Below are 6,035 nucleotides of genomic sequence, written 5' to 3' on the forward strand. Positions count from 1 at the left end.
TTATAATGACTGTTGACAAGTCTTTGTGACTTTGTACATATTCATTACAGGAGGGTCAGTGCATATAAGTTTAAAATCTAAACAGATTTCGATAAATGATAGGAATTTGAAATTCTCACATTTTTCGATAAGGATTTGGGAGTGTGAAATTAGAATCATTGAAATTATGTTCAATTGGTTTATTTCACAAAGTAAGGATCATAGACAAACATAGAGTGCATACTTGGTGTATGGCAAAACTATTGTTTAAGAAAAACATAGTGTACATGCTTGGAGCATGGGACAACTAGTGTTTTTAATTCAAGTATAAAGTTGATAAAACCGAAACAATGAATAATGAGTAATCAGTATGATGATAAATAAAAGTGTTTATTTATATTCATAGGGTTTGATACCATATTTGATTCATTTATTCTTGTGTTTCACTTTGCATGTTTTGACTTCCAGAATAACTAAGTCGCTCTTCCTGAATGATTAAGTTATTCAAACCATCCACAGTCGGTCATATGTTGTAAGTAGATATGAATCAAGACTGTCATGGGTTGGTTTGTAGAGGTCCAAGTTGGTGGACAAAGTGGTGCTACAACACTCATGAGTGCTCATAAGTTCTGAGTATTGGATTCAACCCGCGCTCATTTGAATCACTTCATGGATTTTATCACGAGTGATCATGAGACGATAATATCTTATATTCTTCAAACCTAGAGATATGAGTTGTTACTATGAGTTGGTTATACATTGATTGCACGAAAACGCATTCGGTAACTCGATGTTATAAAACGTGCCTTTGTGTATGATTCAACAAGTAATAGAACAAGCCATATGAGTCGAAGTTTATCCATTCCTTTTACCTTCGGGATAAAAGCGATATCTGTGGGCCCCTCGATGATTTAAAGATGATACATGTGAGTGCTTGGCCAAGCCAGGACTGATTTGATTTGTTCAATCAGTCAGTCATCATGAATCGGAAATCGGGAAACAACAAATAGACAGAGAGAATGATTGATAATCCATGTCTCAGTCCATATGATACCTAGAATGGAGGAATATATGATCCCTTATCTAATGGACAAGTCATTGACAAAGGTCAGAGTTCATCGACAAGGTCAGAGTTCGACAGAAGCTTTTGAGAGCTACGATTGCTGATCGGTTCCTGAAGTCATACGCAATAATAGTTTTAGACTTATCCAAGTGGGAGACTGTTGGATTAATGTCTAAGTCCATAACTATAATTGGTAAGACTTGACCCGACCCGACATGGTCCATTTGGGTTGCATGGCATCATGCATTTGGATAGACTATAATTAGAGAAATAACACTTAAGGTTGGTTAATATATTATAAGTTCTAATATATTAATAAGATTATTTAATTAGTATTGATCAAGAATTAATTTGGAATTAATTAAGTGAGGAGACTAATTAAATATATGGGTTGATTGTGTAAATCATTCATTCTTATATATGTGGGCTTGTGATCCAAGATTTCTTATGTTGGACTAAGTCCATGGGGTGACCCATGGATACTCCATGGAGGTTAAAATCCATGGAGCATAAGGAATGGGTAAAGTTATGAGTTACATGGTGTAACCCTAATAGCCACCATATAAAAGAATCCCATGGCTCAAGAAATCGTGCACTAATGTGTGAATATGAGGGCTAGACTATTTCAAGGAGTGTTCCATTTCTCTCAAGTCATTCCATGTGCATTTGGTGTTGTGTGAACCATTTGAGGTGTCACACTTGGGGCACTAGGCACTCAAGCTTCATGAAGACATTCTACATCAAAGAGGTATGTATTCTATCTTGTTATAATTATTATTTTGTATGCTAGATTAGGATAATACCTTGGATGTTCATAATTGTATGTATAATAGAGAAAACATAGATCAAAGGTATTTAGGGTTGCATGTACACTTAGGAGTGTTAGAATGCTCAAAACCCAACAGATTTGGGGTTCCTTAGCTTGTTTGAGATCCATTTCGGGTTTAGAGGCTAGATCTGAGGTTGCAATTCCGGATCTAGGTTAGTTTTGAGCTATGAGAGCATAAAGCACCATCCTTTGGGTTTGTTGAGGGGATCCTTTGTCTTAAACCCAAGCCCTAGAGTGATTTGGACCTTTAACTCCTTGGTTTCACGTAAAGTTTGCAACTTTACGTAGGGGTTATGCCCTAGAAGAGTGGATCTACAGTTTGGGGCCCCTGCATGGCTCGAAAAGCCTCTGTATGGATGAAGGACTGAAGGGACTCGGCGAGTCACATGGGTGCACTCGGCGAATCATAGGAAGATGGGCATAGACTCGACGAGTTGGAAGAACAACTCGGCGAGTCTGTTGAAGATTGTCTTGGACTCGGCGAGTCTGTTGAAGATTGTCTTGGACTCGGCGAGTCTGTTGAAGATTGTCTTGGACTCGGCGAGTCAGGTCGCAGGACCCCAACCTCTTTTGGTTAAGCTTCGGATCAGTGAGTCGGTTGGCGACTCAATGAGTTTGGTCAGGAAGGAATTTAGAGATCGTCGAACTCGACGAGTCTTGGGGTGACTCGGCGAGTTGAGTCGCGTTCTAAGAGTTTCAGAGTAGAAGGACTCGACGAGTCAACGGGTTGACTCGGCAAGTAGGGTCAACCAGGAAGGTTGACTTTGACGGAGGACTTTGACTTTGACCAAGAGTTGACCAGTTTGACTTCCAAGGGTATTTTGGTAATATTGGTGCTTATGAATCTGGTTCTTGGTAGGGTACGGTGGTGGAGTTCGTGCCAGTGGTCGAAGCAGCTGATCTTATCCTTTCAGTCGGCAATTGCGAGGTGAGTTATCCTCACTATATCAACAGGGTCTACGGCACTAAGGTCGACCCTTTATCGGATGGGAATCCGGGTATTTGTTTGATATGTTTTTTAGTTGCTAGATCTGTATCCTGGTTTAGGATGGTGTTATGTTAGTGACCTGGTTAAGGTCGGTACCCTGGTATGTAGGGTAATGATATGTTAGTGACCGGTTAGGTCGGTATCCTGGTTAGGATGTTGTTATGCTGCATGATCTGATAGATTCGTTTGTTGGCTGAGGATTGTTATGTGATTAATTGTTTTATGTGCACGTGGTTGTTTGACTGGGGTTGGGTTGAGGCGGGTCCTGCTTTGTGCTGTAGGCCAACATACCCAGGGCGGACCGGATAGACCGAAGGCCCAGCGAGCGGTCCGGATAGGCTGAAGGCCCCGAGAGGGCGGTCCATACGTGCCGAGGCTCGGAGAGTGGACCAGACCGACTGAAGGCCCGATGCGGGTGGACTAATCATACTGTAGACTCAGAGAATGGACCAGGTGGACTGAAGGCCCGGTACGGGCGGACCAGTCACACTATAGACTCGATATGCATGATTGTTCTGTATTGTGAGATGATATGTGTATGGTTATATGTGATTGGTATTTTGGGGGTAACTCACTAAGCTTTCGGGCTTACAGTTGTAGTGTTATGTTTCAGGTACTTCAGGAGATCGTGGCAAGGCGAAGGCGTGATCGTACCGCTCCTCATATTTCATGATTTTGTGAATTGGTTCTGGGGATACTCTGATGTTTAAACAATTTTGAAAACAAGATGTAAGAAGTTAATGGCTTTAGAATGAATTAAAAAGTAACTTAATGGTTTGAATGGGTTAAAATGTTTTAAAATTTGCTTAAATTTATGGGTGTTACATTTTTCTTCACTTTTATTAAGCTCCATACGAATCTTTTCTTCCTTCACCATTGGACTTATCTCCTTGGAAATAGCCTCGTCTTCATCACTCGACAATTCATCGCTTTCCTCACTCATCAAAGTTGTTGGTTTTGTGTAGGTAATGACTTCAACGAAGAACGGGACGGATGCTATCGGTTTGGTGCGTTTTACTTGATGAATTGTCTTGATTTCTTCCTCCATTAGCTTCTCCAATTCTTCAAGATCATTATCTTCATCCGTATTGAACACCTCACCTTTTACATTTTCTCCTTGAAAACCATCTTCTATTCCAAAGGTCTCCTCATCATCACCAACCCTCAATGTAAGCTTGGATTCACGAACATCAACTAAAGCTCTAGCAGTATTAAGTAGAGGGCGACCAAGAATAATTGAGACATTAACATCCTCTTTCATATCCATAACCAAAAAATCAATTGGGAAAACAAATTTCCCAATTTTAACTAGGATGTCTTCCACAATACCCCTTGGGTGAGTAACCGAACGATTAGCCATGTGGATGGTCATCTTTGTACCCTTCATTTTCTGAATATTCAGCTTTTGATAAAATGAATATGGCATCAAATTTATGCTAGCCCCAGAATCGGCTAAGGCATAAGTCTTCAAGTTGTTACCAAACTCACATGGAAGAGTGAGGCATCCATGATCTCCCATCTTCTTAGTTATGTCTCCCAATACCACTCTTGAACTTTGCTCACTAAGAATTACTTTCGAGTTCTTCTTTAATTGTTGACGAGTGTCCATAAGATCTTGTAGGAACTTCGCGTATTCTGGAATTTTTGAAAGTGAATCGATAAAAAGGGTATTAATAGGAATACCCTTTATTTGCAGAATAAATTCCAGATGTTCCCTTTCCAGTGGACTGAGATGTGCTCGAGACGGAAACGGCAAAGGCGGATGGTAAGCCGGTACGAAATCTGAATTTTTCTGTTCAGACCGAGCCTACTTCGTGAGCATGGCGGGCTCACGACGTGAGTCTGGTGTTTCAGCAACAATTTCGTTTTCGAGCTTCGACTTCTTTGGCTTTGGTCCGGATGGCTTTGGTTCCACTTCTAGTGCTTCTAGGAACTCAGAGATGGCCTCTTATTCAGTATCAATCATCATTACATGGGATTGAGCATTCTTTTCGGGAAATTATGAGGATAATTTGTTGCTCACCAGAGTAGTTAACTGACTAACTTAGACTTCTAAATAATGGATCGATGCTTGATGATTTCATAAAGAGGCTTGCTGGTCAATCATCATTGTGTGCTGTTCTTTCATCATTTTCATGTGTTCCTTTAGCATTGCATCGGTGTCATCATGCCTTTTCTCGGAAGCTTCCATAAATATGGTCAAAATGTTTTCCAAGTCTACTTTCTTTTCGGCTGGTGGTTGCTCTTTTTGGTAGATGCCTCGGCCTGTCTGCTTATATTTTTCTTCCTTTTGCCTCTTGTATTCATCATATGGCAGCCACTCTTTCTTTGGTTTTCTCCAGTCCTCATCATACTTATCCCCACTCGAGTAGCAAACTTGAGCCTTTTTGTACCCGTTATCGTCTAAGTTGCAATACTTGGTCAAGTGTGGACCATTACACCTTTCACATCCAACTCTTATTGCATGAATTGATTGGTCCATTTGGGTCAATCTCCGGTCCATATTATTCAACATCGCCATCATAGCAGCCATTTCTTCAGATTGTGCACCCTAACTGCCGTTTGTTCCATCTTGTCTTGGGTTGTGGTACTCACGAGAGTGTTTTGCGAATTCTTCAATTAGCACCTTGATCTGGTTAGGATTCTTCTTCGTAAGAGGGCCTTGCGAATCAAGGAGTTGTCTAGTCATGACATTGACCCCATCATATAAAATAGACATCTATTGCTGAATATTAAGGTCATGTTGAGGACAATTCCTTAACAATCCTTTGTAACGCTCCCATGCCTCGTATAGTGACTCCCCCGACTGTTGCTCAAAGTTGGCTATTGCCTTCTTGAGTTTTGCTATCTTGGATGGTGGGCAAAATTGGTCTAGAAACTTCTCACGCATTTGAACCCAAGTATTGATTGTACCAGGTGGGAGTGCTTTCAACCAGTCTTTTGCAGCTCTTTTGAAAGTAACTGGTAGCATCCTTAGCAAGACAGTATCTCTATTGATATTTGGGACATTGAAATAGTCAGCAATGTCGTTGACCTCATCTAGATGTTTGAAAGCATCCTCATGATCCTTTCCATAAAACATAATATCCTTTAGTGCATCAAGGATGTGTCCCTTCAACTCGAATGTGGCAGTGGCAGGAATCGCGGGTTGTACTAATCCCGGACCAACATCTTCT

At 40.9% G+C, this 6,035-nt stretch overlaps 1 non-coding gene across 1 annotated transcript; it reads left to right on the forward strand.

The window, feature by feature from the left end:
• Window positions 1-5,594: 5,594 nt before the first annotated feature.
• Window positions 5,595-5,701, forward strand: LOC145141587 (small nucleolar RNA R71). Its single transcript, XR_013722781.1, has one exon. It is a non-coding gene; the product is annotated as a small nucleolar RNA R71 (small nucleolar RNA).
• Window positions 5,702-6,035: the final 334 nt, after the last annotated feature.

Source organism: Lactuca virosa, chromosome 9 (assembly GCF_052849685.1).
Source record: "Lactuca virosa cultivar CGN04683 chromosome 9, Lactuca_virosa_CGN04683_v6, whole genome shotgun sequence".
NCBI classification, from domain to species: Eukaryota; Viridiplantae; Streptophyta; class Magnoliopsida; order Asterales; family Asteraceae; genus Lactuca; species Lactuca virosa.